At 37.5% G+C, this 16,981-nt stretch overlaps 1 protein-coding gene across 1 annotated transcript in view; it reads left to right on the forward strand.

The window, feature by feature from the left end:
* Positions 1–16,981, forward strand: part of LOC134852180 (oligosaccharyltransferase complex subunit ostc-like) — a 506,030-nt gene that overhangs the window by 432,032 nt on the left and 57,017 nt on the right. The gene's annotated exons all lie outside the window — the stretch shown is intronic.

A 16,981-nucleotide genomic window follows, 5' to 3' on the forward strand; every position in this document is an offset into this window, starting at 1 on the left:
GGCTCCGAAGAACTGTATTTTCAAAAAAAATTGAAGAAAAAATCACTCTAATCTTTTTTTCTTATTTTTGACAAAATTAAGAAATATTTATGCGTGGGCTATGCTAGGAACTGTCCTCAAAACACAGTTATTCTCGACTATTTTTTGAAGAACTTATCTCTGATATTGCAAGCCTAACACGTGTTATTATTCTGCTTTTTGATGTAGTCCAGTTCTCTTCATAAATCTTAGATATCTAACCAACTTAAAATAAATTCCTAGTTTATCAACATATAAGCGTGAGAAATTCAAACTGTTCAGAATTGAGAAAAAAGATTTTCTGTTTTTGTTTCACAAATTTAGTTAAAGTCAATAGTTGCACGGTTACAGTTGCCCTTACGGGTACAGTTTGCCGGCTACAGTGCCTCGTAGAGATTGAACGGGATTAATTAAACGGCTAGAAGAAATCCTCGAGTTATGTCCTGAATGAAGAAAAGTTCTGTAGTCGGTCAACTTCTGTCGAAATGCATGAGTACAAATCTAATGACTGGTCGATTGTAGAACTCTGTTCGAGTTTTGACTTGTGCAACCCGAATGATGTTGTCATTGTCATCGAAAACTTTAGTGATAAGACCCATTGGCCACATCAAAGGCGGGATGTTGTCCTCTTTGACAATAAAAATGTCTCCAATGGTAAATTTTTGTGATGGCGATGTCGTCCATTAAACTTTTTGTTGCAGAGAAGCCAAGTATTCTTCCTTCCAACGTTTCCAGAATCGTCGAACTATGTTGCTAATGGCTTTGATTTGTCGACTGAGCGATGTCTTCTTGTCGTGTGTCGAACACGGCATTGCTGTCAATAGTCTTCCGATAAGAACTTGTTCTGGCGTTAAAGCGAGTGCATCGTTAACGTCCTTAGATGGCGTAACAAGTGGTTTTGAATTGAGGACGCCCCCAATTTGTGTCAGAATTGCCAGGAACTGATGAAGTTGTAGTCGCGTTTTCCAAAATATTCGGTAGAAGTGTCGTTTCAGCAATTTCACTACCGCTTCCCATAATCCTTGGCAGTGTGGCGCTCTTGGTTGTTATGCATAAAACTGAATTGTCGTTTGTGAAGGCGCTGAGAGTTTCTTTGAGTGTTTCGTTCATCATCAGTTTTTGGATTTCATTTTCACCTCGCGAGCCAATAAAAATTATCGAATTATCGCTGTAAAAATCTTTCGGTAAACCTCTTCTGGTGCAAAAATGTTTTACAATGTCTAAGCAATCGTCCTTTGTGAGAGAGTGGACGGTTTCCATGTGAACTGCTTTGTGAGAGAATTGACGGTTTCCATGTGAACTGCTTAGTTGCAAAGCAATGACGATAACCACATAAACTTAATTTTCTTCGCTGCTGCTGTCTTTAATGTAGAAAAAACGCAATAATCGAGCCCTGTGTCATTGAAAGCAAAAAATTCTACAATTTTTTTTGAGCGGCAAATTTCCTAACTTTAAGTAAAGAAGTCTGACGTCCTGTCCAAGGCTTGCAATTATGAATTGGCCAACGCGAGGCCTCCTGTTATGCATACCGTTTGTCGAATGGTGCAGAGTGTCAACTGAGGACCGCTATGGAACGATATCCCTAATGAGCAATTTGTTGATTGGTAATTTCCCTGGGAATCAGCATTGGAATTTTTTTTGTCGATAACGTATGGCGAATCGGCGAGGCGTCATTCTAAACGAATTTTGTTGCTCTCATCGTCGAAGAAGGGCGAAAGGCTCAGAAGGTTGCTGTTCCTTGGAATACGTTTCCCTTTCCTGATAAGTTGAATCTCGGCAAGCTGTAGAGAGTCTAACGAGCTTCCTTAACTTCCACGGCTCAACTTCTCCGAGTAGCACAATTAGCGAAATTGTCTTTCATCCGCAAAAATTTCCATCTCTCGGCTAGTAGAATTTCTTGAATTATCTCAACTCAATTAGCACTTGCAAGGAAATTCCCAAAATCACGCAATTGTAACTTGAGAGCGGGTCCAGCCGAAAACAGTTGGTATGATAGAACGCTTGTCGCTGATTGCGGATAGAGTCGCTTTCACTAGTTTTGCTCCTAGAAGTGCTGCACAATGTTCCATGGGTGGAACACAAATGCATTCAATAAGCGCAACTCAAATTTTTGCGGTCAAAGTTTTGACGTCTGTTGTACATTCCCTGGTTTCTTGTCGGATATACAGGAAAGCTGCATATGCTGTACTTGATGCGTCACAGAAAACATGAATGTGAAGTTCCTTGGTTGTCTCAGCTAAAAGAACTCGGCGATGTTTTTCAGTTCCTTAAGCTGCTGTCGAAGGCGTCCATAGTGTCCCTGTATTGTGACTCATATCGTTTGATCCCATGAGATCGTGTCCATCCACATGAGTAGTATGAATGTCTTAAGTTGAATGGTCGTAAGCCAAATCCATCTAAGGGGATCATAGCTTATGGTCATTTCTGAGATTTTTTCTCGTTTGCTCAACGGAGACCGTTCGTTTAGTTTAAATGCAAAGCTAAAATGGTCTGGCAGCGGGTCCCATTTGATTCCCGGTGTTTTGATGACATAGTCGTCTTTTTGATTATCATTTCATCTGCTGCTTCTCGATATCACATAGGAGCCGTTCTACTACCTTCGTTTCGTTTGATGTCTATTTGCAAATTTCAAATCCAGCTGTAGCAAATGTATTGATGAATCCCTCATTTAGTTGAATTGCTGATTCAGTATCTTTGTTCGACAAGCACTTGACGAGGTCTCATCCATTGAAAGGCTCAAGAAGCGATTCCATAGTTAATTCTGGTCATTCGGTAGTGCTTAACCTCAGTCAAATTTTGAATTCTTTTACAAGATTTGACGATAGTCTCTATCTTCTTCTTCCAACTGCACCTGACGGTACATGTTTGCAATGTCGCTGAGAGTGTTACCTGATGCAATCCGAAGCAAAACAAATTGCTGAAAAGTTCTTTCTGAACTGTTGGTCCAACCATCAATTTTTCGTTGGGTGATGTTCCAGATGTCTTTGATGATGCGTTGGAAGTCACTCGAAGTTTTTTTTGTCGCACTTGAACCCTTGGAAACAAGTTGATGTGGTATGTAGAAACAGTTATAGTGCAGTCGCACTAACTGGTTGTCTGCAAGTTGCTCCTTATGACCAAGGTTGACAAACTCGTCGATGAAGTTATTGTACTTCTTGTAAACCTCAGTATTCCTTTCCAAATGAAAAAGTAACCTGCGTAGTTGTCCTCGAGCTTGCTGTAGTGAGTTTCCAAGTTGTCCAGTTTCTTCTTTCAATGGCAGTTTCACCACCAATTGTCCATCTGGCCTGCGTTTAGTTGTTGCTTTGAAATGTTCCTCACATTTAAGGTCCTCTGGTGTCCACAGTTTTCTTTCTGGAACTTTTTCGATTTCCTCGACTATTTGAGTTGCTATCGTCGGTGGCAAGAATCGTCTGTAGTAGAGAAGTAAGTCCGTTGCTGCTGTTTTGTTGTCCAATTAGAAGCCAGCCAAAAAAACGATAGTCGATAATAAAATTAACCTGTCTGTTCCTTTTTTCTGTTTCTTCCAGTCTTCCAATCATCAGATCCTCGTAGCATGCTACTCCAATGATCAAGTTAATTTTCTGTGAATTGTTGAATCCAGGATCGGCTAATTGTAATTGCTTCACTGTTGTCCAATTGTTTGTGCTGATTCATCACGAAGGCAATTTTGTTGGTTAGCTTCTCACGAATTGATGCTGCTATTAAGAATGTTTCATTTTCTGAGCGCCCGATGAGCAGATGAACCTGTCCCTTGTTGTCGCAAACTTCATTTCCTCCAATTCCGCAAAACCTTGTTGTCTGCTTCTTCCTACGTATCTATAACCCCTGAGCAACTGCTTCTGTTATCAGGTCGTTCTTTGATGCTGAATCCAGTACTCCTCGAACAAGAAATAATTCTCCGTTGATCTCAAGTAGAAAGATGATAGCTTGTAGAAAAACTTCGTCCTTAGATTATCATGAATTGCTGCTCCGTGTTTTTGTCAATTGTCTTCACTTTTGGTGATGTCTGATGTAGCTAGGTTTCTCTTAAGCGTCTTTGGTGTGTTGTTACTTCCTTTACTGTCGAGTTGTCGATTATTAATCGATGTCGGTCACAGTGGTGATAATTCAAGAGCTTGGCATCTTTATTCGAGAAACTTCTTGAGCTGTTCGTAACGCTGACGTTCTCTTCCTGGCATAGAAATTTTTCAAGCTTTCCGTGTTTCAATGGGAAGTCGTTCCGTCAGAAAGTAGGCAAAAAAATGCACTGTTGATTTACTGGTTGTCCATGGTTGAGCAAAACAATTCGGTGTTTCTCAGTGGTTTCCATGAGAGTTCGATATCTTCGGAGTTTTCTGTTGTCAACGAACGCTGCTTAAAGATTTCGTGTAAATTCAATTGCAAAATAAAAACTTCGTTGTCGTATCACTTCTCCAGAACGTCAATGGCTATGTCAAAATTGTCATCTGTAATCATTATGGAATGTAGTAGTTGGTCCGCGTCTCCAGTCAGAGAAGATTTCAAGTGCTGTAGCTATTGATTCTTCGTCAGTCTCGTTTTGTCAATCACAGTTCCTTGACGATTTCCATTTTATGTATTCATCAGAGAAAACAGGCAAATTTAGTTTTGATAAGCTGACATTCACATCTGTTGTTCGACTCGTGTCGGTGTCTTAAGCCTGTGAAGAAACTGTTGAAATTGAAGAAATTACTGTCCATATTTGTCGTCCAAATCTTCTCTTTTTCGATCTCATAGTTTAATGGCTGCTCATCTGTGATCAGTTCGTGTATTTGAGTTTGAGAACTGGTCCTGTTATTTGCGGATGTTGACTTCCAGTTGCCGAACTCTTGCAACTCCTGTTTCACCAAGAGTTCCGCGATTTTGAATGATCACGTTTGCTTCATTTTAGTATCTGGTTACTACGCGTCGATGAGATGATCTAGAGCTTTTGAGTTGCCCAAAATATTCTGTCAGGTCAATGAGACTGTCGTTGTTCAACTCATGTTTTTGTTGATGCTATTCGTCAATGGGAAACGCTGAAAATTTTGACTGTGTAGACGTTTTTGTTCTGCATGGGAGTTGAAATGACAAATCTGGGGTGAATTTTCAAGTGAAGTAGTTGGTCGCTGTTGCTGGATGTTGCCAACCCGAGATGTGTTTCAGTGGAAGACAATCCCCGCAAGGGAAAAAGCAAGAACAAAAGTCCGCACGTGGACAAAAACCAACCCAAAACACGAAAGTTATTGAAAAATGAAGGAAGCGTAGCGTCGCGCGGAATCACTGAAGTAAAACGTCAATTTATCGGTTGTACTTCAGTAATTTTCAAAAAACAGTATAGTATCGTTTCTTCGGAGAACTTTCGGGGTCTACCATTGGTTAATCACTCCTCAGCTTCTCAGAAATCTCAGCGAAATTGATAGTGGGGGGAAAGTTGTCCGGAAACCTGACCGCCGACTAACTACTATCCTAAGCTTTTAGTAAAAATCACTGTAACCCTATCAAATTTAGACAATTTATGTTGATATATTGCCATTTATGTTGATATATTCCAGTTCTATAGCTAAATCTTAGATCCCTAACCAAATTATGATATATTCCTAGTTTATCAACACGTAAAGTCAAACTATTGAGACTTGAGTCAAATGACTTCCTGTTTTAAATTCACAAACTTAGTTAAAGTCAATAGTTGCACGGTTACAGTCAATAGTTGCACGGCATAATTGCCCGCATGGTTGTAGTTTGCCCCGCTATGATGCCTGATAGAGATAAGTCACAACACTGCCCACTAAAAAATTATACTGAATAAAGTTGCTGCCAACTAATTTAGGCAAATTCGTTGTAAATATTTCCTAATAAATTCAAATTGTACCTTAGAAGTTGTTTTTGACTTTAATTATTTTTTATTTAATTATTAATTGTCTAAAATTATTGGAGAATAGTTGAAGTGCAGTCGGGAGTTTGCTTTTCAACAACGGTCGGTGTTCTATTTGGTCATTTTATTCAATGTGTCAAACAAGTAAAAACTAAATAGGAAACTTCTCAGTTTTAACCGTTTTTCTCACCGACTAAAAAAAACTCAGTTCAAACACGGACTTTTTGGCTCACAGCATCAGACTATCACTGAATCATGTCAGAAACATACTCAAAAAACATGTTTTCTCCTCTAAATAATCGAAATCTTGGTTTAGCAGATGGCTCGAAGAATGACATGGAAACACAATAATAGAAAAACCTCGTTGGGGCTGAGACCTGGACTCTGCAATGGCCAAGCAGTGTTATTAAGCAATGTCTTTCTTTTTATCTACTCAAAACAGGGGGAAAATATTGTTAAATTAATCATTTTTAACCTATTTTTAACCAATTAGAACGCAGCAAATTTGGAGTTCTCAATTGAAAACTTTGATGCTAAATTATTTTTAACCTATTTTTAACCAATTAGAACGCAGCAAATTTGGAGTTCTCAATTGAAAACTTTGATGCTAATCATTGTTTTTATTTAGCGAAAAGGGGGCGATTCTTTAGCAGATACATCAGGGGAGAGATTGCAAAGTCGATAGAGTCTTCGCTTATTTCTTTTTTGATAGATCATTTCTCACTTTTCATTGACACTTGATTTTAACCAAGTCGACCAATCCATAAAAGAAGCACACTCTTCCCAAATTCAACTTATTTTAAGTGAGATGCTTTGGTAAGGAGAGTTTATGGAATTTACAGCAACTAGTTTTGTTGGAACCGCATTAAGGATGGACGAACTTACTGTTGAAAAAAATATATATTTTTTTGCTGTTGCCTGCAACTCATTTTTAGCATATTTGTTCAAAGTAATATCTGATCCTTTAAAAAGCTATCTGCAACTGGAGTTCCAGCTAAACTCATTTGAAAAAGGGCAAAACAAGGTATTTGGATTAATATAGGAAATAAGAAGCGCAACTAATGGTCAAACTCTTTTCGTCAGATCCGATAAATTGACAAAAATTTTCACAGAACATCCACCCAACGCGCAACTTTTGTAGGTTAAACTCAAGCCTCTCAGGTATTCAAATAAAAATAAAGTTTCACTGCATCAAATCAAACTTTTTGAATTTAAACTTCTCCTGCTTTTTAGAAAATCTGCAGTTTTTGGCATTTTTTTCTTCAATTTGAAGAAAGTTTGATTCAAAAATTCAGAATTGACAAAAAAAAAGAAACTTAAAAAGAAAATTAGTAGCATCAAATGAATTAGATTTGGATTAGTCACAAAGCAATAAAAACATACGTTTTTCTTTTTTAGGTCGGTTTCTCAAATTTTGCACACAAAAAAAACTCAAATAAAAAACCAATTTAAGTTGACCTCCATGTGTTTTTCTTACTGAAGCTTTTGTCGGAATGGTTTTTTTTACCATCTAAAACTGCCTGGAAAAAGACGTTAGATTATTTCTACTAACCAAGAAAATACTTTTAATTACAGTTTGTGAGCTATAAAAATTGCCCAGTAAAAATTTGACAAATCGTTTAAGACTTTGAAGAAGTGGTAAAATTTCTATACTATGTATATATCAAATTAAAATTTCTCGATTTACCTATGCTTTGTTTGTGATAAAAAAAGAGTAAATATAGGTTTGCATTTTTGATAAATTCAACTGATTTGAAAAACCATTCATTCTGAACCCAGTGATTCGAATTTTTACAAACCCCCTTCGTAAAACTTCCAGACAATTTTGCCCATTTTCATTCATTTTCTGCATTCCTATTCAGATTTTTTGGTTTGCATTGGTTTTTTTGTTTCCAAAAACTTCCTTTCAACCAACGCGCTCGGCAAGATTCATAGATGATTCGTTTCACACTTGTTTCTATAACTTACAAATAAATTAAGGCTCTAGACGATTGAAAACGAATCTTCAATGCCTTTCAAATTTTTTTCCATTACTATAAAGAAACTCGAAAAAAACTTGGACTATGAACATTGTTTTTTAAATTTTTCTGAAAATTGAATAAAAATTGATGCAAAAAAAACTTTTAGATGCAAGCATTTTGGGAGAAGGGAAGGTCATTCGGTCTCTGATCTTAATCTGCTGTCGGACTGTTTTTGAGTACAAATTTTTTTTTTCACTTTATTTCAGGTCACCTTGATCGAATGCACTAGAAAAAAACTTGAAACTTCCAAGCTGAAAAAGTGCTATTTTTCTTTCTTTTTATCTTTGAGCAAACTCATTGTTCCGACTTTCGATGAGAACGGAAAATTTATGCTTGGTGTTTTTTTTTATTCAGACAACTGTCCGCGATTGAAATAATAAGAAGCGATTCCATAGTTAATTCTGGTCATTCGGTAGTGCTTAACCTCAGTCAAATTTTGAATTCTTTTACAAGATTTGACGATAGTCTCTATCTTCTTCTTCCAACTGCACCTGACGGTACATGTTTGCAATGTCGCTGAGAGTGTTATCTGATGCAATCCGAAGCAAAACAAATTGCTGAAAAGTTCTTTCTGAACTGTTGGTCCAACCATCAATTTTTCGTTGGGTGATGTTCCAGATGTCTTTGATGATGCGTTGGAAGTCACTCGAAGTTTTTTTTGTCGCACTTGAACCCTTGGAAACAAGTTGATGTGGTATGTAGAAACAGTTGTGAACAGTTATATTTCTGTGAATTGTTGAATCCAGGATCGGCTAATTGTAATTGCTTCACTGTTGTCCAATTGTTTGTGCTGATTCATCACGAAGGCAATTTTGTTGGTTAGCTTCTCACGAATTGATGCTGCTATTAAGAATGTTTCATTTTCTGAGCGCCCGATGAGCAGATGAACCTGTCCCTTGTTGTCGCAAACTTCATTTCCTCCAATTCCGCAAAACCTTGTTGTCTGCTTCTTCCTACGTATCTATAACCCCTGAGCAACTGCTTCTGTTATCAGGTCGTTCTTTGATGCTGAATCCAGTACTCCTCGAACAAGAAATAATTCTCCGTTGATCTCAAGTGGAAAGATGATAGCTTGTAGAAAAACTTCGTCCTTAGATTATCATGAATTGCTGCTCCGTGTTTTTGTCAATTGTCTTCACTTTTGGTGATGTCTGATGTAGCTAGGTTTCTCTTAAGCGTCTTTGGTGTGTTGTTACTTCCTTTACTGTCGAGTTGTCGATTATTAATCGATGTCGGTCACAGTGGTGATAATTCAAGAGCTTGGCATCTTTATTCGAGAAACTTCTTGAGCTGTTCGTAACGCTGACGTTCTCTTCCTGGCATAGAAATTTTTCAAGCTTTCCGTGTTTCAATGGGAAGTCGTTCCGTCAGAAAGTAGGCAAAAAAATGCACTGTTGATTTACTGGTTGTCCATTGTTGAGCAAAACAATTCGGTGTTTCTCAGTGGTTTCCATGAGAGTTCGATATCTTCGGAGTTTTCTGTTGTCAACGAACGCTGCTTAAAGATTTCGTGTAAATTCAACGTTTAAATTAGGCAGTTTTCGCATAAAAGTCACCAACAAACTAAAAACTTGCAGCAAACTTTAAAATTACAGAACAGTTAAATATCTATAGACTACTGACAATTCGCTCCGAAGAACTGTATTTTCAAAAAAAATTGAAGAAAAAATCACTCTAATCTTTTTTTCTTATTTTTGACAAAATTAAGAAATATTTATGCGTGGGCTATGCTAGGAACTCAAAACACAGTTATTCTCGACTATTTTTTGAAGAACTTATCTCTGATATTGCAAGCCTAACACGTGTTATTATTCTGCTTTTTGATGTAGTCCAGTTCTCTTCATAAATCTTAGATATCTAACCAACTTAAAATAAATTCCTAGTTTATCAACATATAAGCGTGAGAAATTCAAACTGTTCAGAATTGAGAAAAAAGATTTTCTGTTTTTGTTTCACAAATTTAGTTAAAGTCAATAGTTGCACGGTTACAGTTGCCCTTACGGGTACAGTTTGCCGGCTACAGTGCCTCGTAGAGATTGAACGGGATTAATTAAACGGCTAGAAGAAATCCTCGAGTTATGTCCTGAATGAAGAAAAGTTCTGTATTCGGTCAACTTCTGTCGAAATGCATGAGTACAAATCTAATGACTGGTCGATTGTAGAACTCTGTTCGAGTTTTGACTTGTGCAACCCGAATGATGTTGTCATTGTCATCGAAAACTTTAGTGATAAGACCCATTGGCCACATCAAAGGCGGGATGTTGTCCTCTTTGACAATAAAAATGTCTCCAATTGTAAATTTTTGTGATGGCGATGTCGTCCATTAAACTTTTTGTTGCAGAGAAGCCAAGTATTCTCCCTTCCAACGTTTCCAGAATCGTCGAACTATGTTGCTAATGGCTTTGATTTGTCGACTGAGCGATGTCTTCTTGTCGTGTGTCGAACACGGCATTGCTGTCAATAGTCTTCCGATAAGAACTTGTTCTGGCGTTAAAGCGAGTGCATCGTTAACGTCCTTAGATGGCGTAACAAGTGGTTTTGAATTGAGGACGCCCCCAATTTGTGTCAGAATTGCCAGGAACTGATGAAGTTGTAGTCGCGTTTTCCAAAATATTCGGTAGAAGTGTCGTTTCAGCAATTTCACTACCGCTTCCCATAATCCTTGGCAGTGTGGCGCTCTTGGTTGTTATGCATAAAACTGAATTGTCGTTTTTAAAGGCGCTGAGAGTTTCTTTGAGTGTTTCGTTCATCATCAGTTTTTGGATTTCATTTTCACCTCGCGAGCCAATAAAAATTATCGAATTATCGCTGTAAAAATCTTTCGGTAAACCTCTTCTGGTGCAAAAATGTTTTACAATGTCTAAGCAATCGTCCTTTGTGAGAGAGTGGACGGTTTCCATGTGAACTGCTTTGTGAGAGAATTGACGGTTTCCATGTGAACTGCTTAGTTGCAAAGCAATGACGATAACCACATAAACTTAATTTTCTTCGCTGCTGCTGTCTTTAATGTAGAAAAAACGCAATAATCGAGCCCTGTGTCATTGAAAGCAAAAAATTCTACAATTTTTTTTGAGCGGCAAATTTCCTAACTTTAAGTAAAGAAGTCTGACGTCCTGTCCAAGGCTTGCAATTATGAATTGGCCAACGCGAGGCCTCCTGTTATGCATACCGTTTGTCGAATGGTGCAGAGTGTCAACTGAGGACCGCTATGGAACGATATCCCTAATGAGCAATTTGTTGATTGGTAATTTCCCTGGGAATCAGCATTGGAATTTTTTTTGTCGATAACGTATGGCGAATCGGCGAGGCGTCATTCTAAACGAATTTTGTTGCTCTCATCGTCGAAGAAGGGCGAAAGGCTCAGAAGGTTGCTGTTCCTTGGAATACGTTTCCCTTTCCTGATAAGTTGAATCTCGGCAAGCTGTAGAGAGTCTAACGAGCTTCCTTAACTTCCACGGCTCAACTTCTCCGAGTAGCACAATTAGCGAAATTGTCTTTCATCCGCAAAAATTTCCATCTCTCGGCTAGTAGAATTTCTTGAATTATCTCAACTCAATTAGCACTTGCAAGGAAATTCCCAAAATCACGCAATTGTAACTTGAGAGCGGGTCCAGCCGAAAACAGTTGGTATGATAGAACGCTTGTCGCTGATTGCGGATAGAGTCGCTTTCACTAGTTTTGCTCCTAGAAGTGCTGCACAATGTTCCATGGGTGGAACACAAATGCATTCAATAAGCGCAACTCAAATTTTTGCGGTCAAAGTTTTGACGTCTGTTGTACATTCCCTGGTTTCTTGTCGGATATACAGGAAAGCTGCATATGCTGTACTTGATGCGTCACAGAAAACATGAATGTGAAGTTCCTTGGTTGTCTCAGCTAAAAGAACTCGGCGATGTTTTTCAGTTCCTTAAGCTGCTGTCGAAGGCGTCCATAGTGTCCCTGTATTGTGACTCATATCGTTTGATCCCATGAGATCGTGTCCATCCACATAAGTAGTATGAATGTCTTAAGTTGAATGGTCGTAAGCCAAATCCATCTAAGGGGATCATAGCTTATGGTCATTTCTGAGATTTTTTCTCGTTTGCTCAACGGAGACCGTTCGTTTAGTTTAAATGCAAAGCTAAAATGGTCTGGCAGCGGGTCCCGTTTGATTCCCGGTGTTTTGATGACATAGTCGTCTTTTTTGATTATCATTTCATCTGCTGCTTCTCGATATCACATAGGAGCCGTTCTACTACCTTCGTTTCGTTTGATGTCTATTTGCAAATTTCAAATCCAGCTGTAGCAAATGTATTGATGAATCCCTCATTTAGTTGAATTGCTGATTCAGTATCTTTGTTCGACAAGCACTTGACGAGGTCTCATCCATTGAAAGGCTCAAGAAGCGATTCCATAGTTAATTCTGGTCATTCGGTAGTGCTTAACCTCAGTCAAATTTTGAATTCTTTTACAAGATTTGACGATAGTCTCTATCTTCTTCTTCCAACTGCACCTGACGGTACATGTTTGCAATGTCGCTGAGAGTGTTACCTGATGCAATCCGAAGCAAAACAAATTGCTGAAAAGTTCTTTCTGAACTGTTGGTCCAACCATCAATTTTTCGTTGGGTGATGTTCCAGATGTCTTTGATGATGCGTTGGAAGTCACTCGAAGTTTTTTTTGTCGCACTTGAACCCTTGGAAACAAGTTGATGTGGTATGTAGAAACAGTTGTGAACAGTTATATTTCTGTGAATTGTTGAATCCAGGATCGGCTAATTGTAATTGCTTCACTGTTGTCCAATTGTTTGTGCTGATTCATCACGAAGGCAATTTTGTTGGTTAGCTTCTCACGAATTGATGCTGCTATTAAGAATGTTTCATTTTCTGAGCGCCCGATGAGCAGATGAACCTGTCCCTTGTTGTCGCAAACTTCATTTCCTCCAATTCCGCAAAACCTTGTTGTCTGCTTCTTCCTACGTATCTATAACCCCTGAGCAACTGCTTCTGTTATCAGGTCGTTCTTTGATGCTGAATCCAGTACTCCTCGAACAAGAAATAATTCTCCGTTGATCTCAAGTGGAAAGATGATAGCTTGTAGAAAAACTTCGTCCTTAGATTATCATGAATTGCTGCTCCGTGTTTTTGTCAATTGTCTTCACTTTTGGTGATGTCTGATGTAGCTAGGTTTCTCTTAAGCGTCTTTGGTGTGTTGTTACTTCCTTTACTGTCGAGTTGTCGATTATTAATCGATGTCGGTCACAGTGGTGATAATTCAAGAGCTTGGCATCTTTATTCGAGAAACTTCTTGAGCTGTTCGTAACGCTGACGTTCTCTTCCTGGCATAGAAATTTTTCAAGCTTTCCGTGTTTCAATGGGAAGTCGTTCCGTCAGAAAGTAGGCAAAAAAATGCACTGTTGATTTACTGGTTGTCCATGGTTGAGCAAAACAATTCGGTGTTTCTCAGTGGTTTCCATGAGAGTTCGATATCTTCGGAGTTTTCTGTTGTCAACGAACGCTGCTTAAAGATTTCGTGTAAATTCAATTGCAAAATAAAAACTTCGTTGTCGTATCACTTCTCCAGAACGTCAATGGCTATGTCAAAATTGTCATCTGTAATCATTATGGAATGTAGTAGTTGGTCCGCGTCTCCAGTCAGAGAAGATTTCAAGTGCTGTAGCTATTGATTCTTCGTCAGTCTCGTTTTGTCAATCACAGTTCCTTGACGATTTCCATTTTATGTATTCATCAGAGAAAACAGGCAAATTTAGTTTTGATAAGCTGACATTCACATCTGTTGTTTGACTCGTGTCGGTGTCTTAAGCCTGTGAAGAAACTGTTGAAATTGAAGAAATTACTGTCCATATTTGTCGTCCAAATCTTCTCGTTTTCGATCTCATAGTTTAATGGCTGCTCATCTGTGATCAGTTCGTGTATTTGAGTTTGAGAACTGGTCCTGTTATTTGCGGATGTTGACTTCCAGTTGCCGAACTCTTGCAACTCCTGTTTCACCAAGAGTTCCGCGATTTTGAATGATCACGTTTGCTTCATTTTAGTATCTGGTTACTACGCGTCGATGAGATGATCTAGAGCTTTTGAGTTGCCCAAAATATTCTGTCAGGTCAATGAGACTGTCGTTGTTCAACTCATGTTTTTGTTGATGCTATTCGTCAATGGGAATCGCTGAAAATTTTGACTGTGTAGACGTTTTTGTTCTGCATGGGAGTTGAAATGACAAATCTGGGGTGAATTTTCAAGTGAAGTAGTTGGTCGCTGTTGCTGGATGTTGCCAACCCGAGATGTGTTTCAGTGGAAGACAATCCCCGCAAGGGAAAAAGCAAGAACAAAAGTCCGCACGTGGACAAAAACCAACCCAAAACACGAAAGTTATTGAAAAATGAAGGAAGCGTAGCGTCGCGCGGAATCACTGAAGTAAAACGTCAATTTATCGGTTGTACTTCAGTAATTTTCAAAAAACAGTATAGTATCGTTTCTTCGGAGAACTTTCGGGGTCTACCATTGGTTAATCACTCCTCAGCTTCTCAGAAATCTCAGCGAAATTGATAGTGGGGGGAAAGTTGTCCGGAAACCTGACCGCCGACTAACTACTATCCTAAGCTTTTAGTAAAAATCACTGTAACCCTATCAAATTTAGCCAATTTATGTTGATATATTGCCATTTATGTTGATATATTCCAGTTCTATAGCTAAATCTTAGATCCCTAACCAAATTATGATATATTCCTAGTTTATCAACACGTAAAGTCAAACTATTGAGACTTGAGTCAAATGACTTCCTGTTTTAAATTCACAAACTTAGTTAAAGTCAATAGTTGCACGGTTACAGTCAATAGTTGCACGGCATAATTGCCCGCATGGTTGTAGTTTGCCCCGCTATGATGCCTGATAGAGATAAGTCACAACACTGCCCACTAAAAAATTATACTGAATAAAGTTGCTGCCAACTAATTTAGGCAAATTCGTTGTAAATATTTCCTAATAAATTCAAATTGTACCTTAGAAGTTGTTTTTGACTTTAATTATTTTTTATTTAATTATTAATTGTCTAAAATTATTGGAGAATAGTTGAAGTGCAGTCGGGAGTTTGCTTTTCAACAACGGTCGGTGTTCTATTTGGTCATTTTATTCAATGTGTCAAACAAGTAAAAACTAAATAGGAAACTTCTCAGTTTTAACCGTTTTTCTCACCGACTAAAAAAAACTCAGTTCAAACACGGACTTTTTGGCTCACAGCATCAGACTATCACTGAATCATGTCAGAAACATACTCAAAAAACATGTTTTCTCCTCTAAATAATCGAAATCTTCGTTTAGCAGATGGCTCGAAGAATGACATGGAAACACAATAATAGAAAAACCTCGTTGGGGCTGAGACCTGGACTCTGCAATGGCCAAGCAGTGTTATTAAGCAATGTCTTTCTTTTTATCTACTCAAAACAGGGGGAAAATATTGTTAAATTAATCATTTTTAACCTATTTTTAACCAATTAGAACGCAGCAAATTTGGAGTTCTCAATTGAAAACTTTGATGCTAAATTATTTTTAACCTATTTTTAACCAAATAGAACGCAGCAAATTTGGAGTTCTCAATTGAAAACTTTGATGCTAATCATTGTTTTTATTTAGCGAAAAGGGGGCGATTCTTTAGCAGATACATCAGGGGAGAGATTGCAAAGTCGATAGAGTCTTCGCTTATTTCTTTTTTGATAGATCATTTCTCACTTTTCATTGACACTTGATTTTAACCAAGTCGACCAATCCATAAAAGAAGCACACTCTTCCCAAATTCAACTTATTTTAAGTGAGATGCTTTGGTAAGGAGAGTTTATGGAATTTACAGCAACTAGTTTTGTTGGAACCGCATTAAGGATGGACGAACTTACTGTTGAAAAAAATATATATTTTTTTGCTGTTGCCTGCAACTCATTTTTAGCATATTTGTTCAAAGTAATATCTGATCCTTTAAAAAGCTATCTGCAACTGGAGTTCCAGCTAAACTCATTTGAAAAAGGGCAAAACAAGGTATTTGGATTAATATAGGAAATAAGAAGCGCAACTAATGGTCAAACTCTTTTCGTCAGATCCGATAAATTGACAAAAATTTTCACAGAACATCCACCCAACGCGCAACTTTTGTAGGTTAAACTCAAGCCTCTCAGGTATTCAAATAAAAATAAAGTTTCACTGCATCAAATCAAACTTTTTGAATTTAAACTTCTCCTGCTTTTTAGAAAATATGCAGTTTTTGGCATTTTTTTCTTCAATTTGAAGAAAGTTTGATTCAAAAATTCAGAATTGACAAAAAAAAAGAAACTTAAAAAGAAAATTAGTAGCATCAAATGAATTAGATTTGGATTAGTCACAAAGCAATAAAAACATACGTTTTTCTTTTTTAGGTCGGTTTCTCAAATTTTGCACACAAAAAAAACTCAAATAAAAAACCAATTTAAGTTGACCTCCATGTGTTTTTCTTACTGAAGCTTTTGTCGGAATGGTTTTTTTTACCATCTAAAACTGCCTGGAAAAAGACGTTAGATTATTTCTACTAACCAAGAAAATACTTTTAATTACAGTTTGTGAGCTATAAAAATTGCCCAGTAAAAATTTGACAAATCGTTTAAGACTTTGAAGAAGTGGTAAAATTTCTATACTATGTATATATCAAATTAAAATTTCTCGATTTACCTATGCTTTGTTTGTGATAAAAAAAGAGTAAATATAGGTTTGCATTTTTGATAAATTCAACTGATTTGAAAAACCATTCATTCTGAACCCAGTGATTCGAATTTTTACAAACCCCCTTCGTAAAACTTCCAGACAATTTTGCCCATTTTCATTCATTTTCTGCATTCCTATTCAGATTTTTTGGTTTGCATTGGTTTTTTTGTTTCCAAAAACTTCCTTTCAACCAACGCGCTCGGCAAGATTCATAGATGATTCGTTTCACACTTGTTTCTATAACTTACAAATAAATTAAGGCTCTAGACGATTGAAAACGAATCTTCAATGCCTTTCAAATTTTTTTCCATTACTATAAAGAAACTCGAAAAAAACTTGGACTATGAACATTGTTTTTTAAATTTTTCTGA

Source organism: Symsagittifera roscoffensis, chromosome 7 (assembly GCF_963678635.1).
Source record: "Symsagittifera roscoffensis chromosome 7, txSymRosc1.1, whole genome shotgun sequence".
Lineage (NCBI taxonomy): Eukaryota > Metazoa > Xenacoelomorpha > Acoela > Convolutidae > Symsagittifera > Symsagittifera roscoffensis.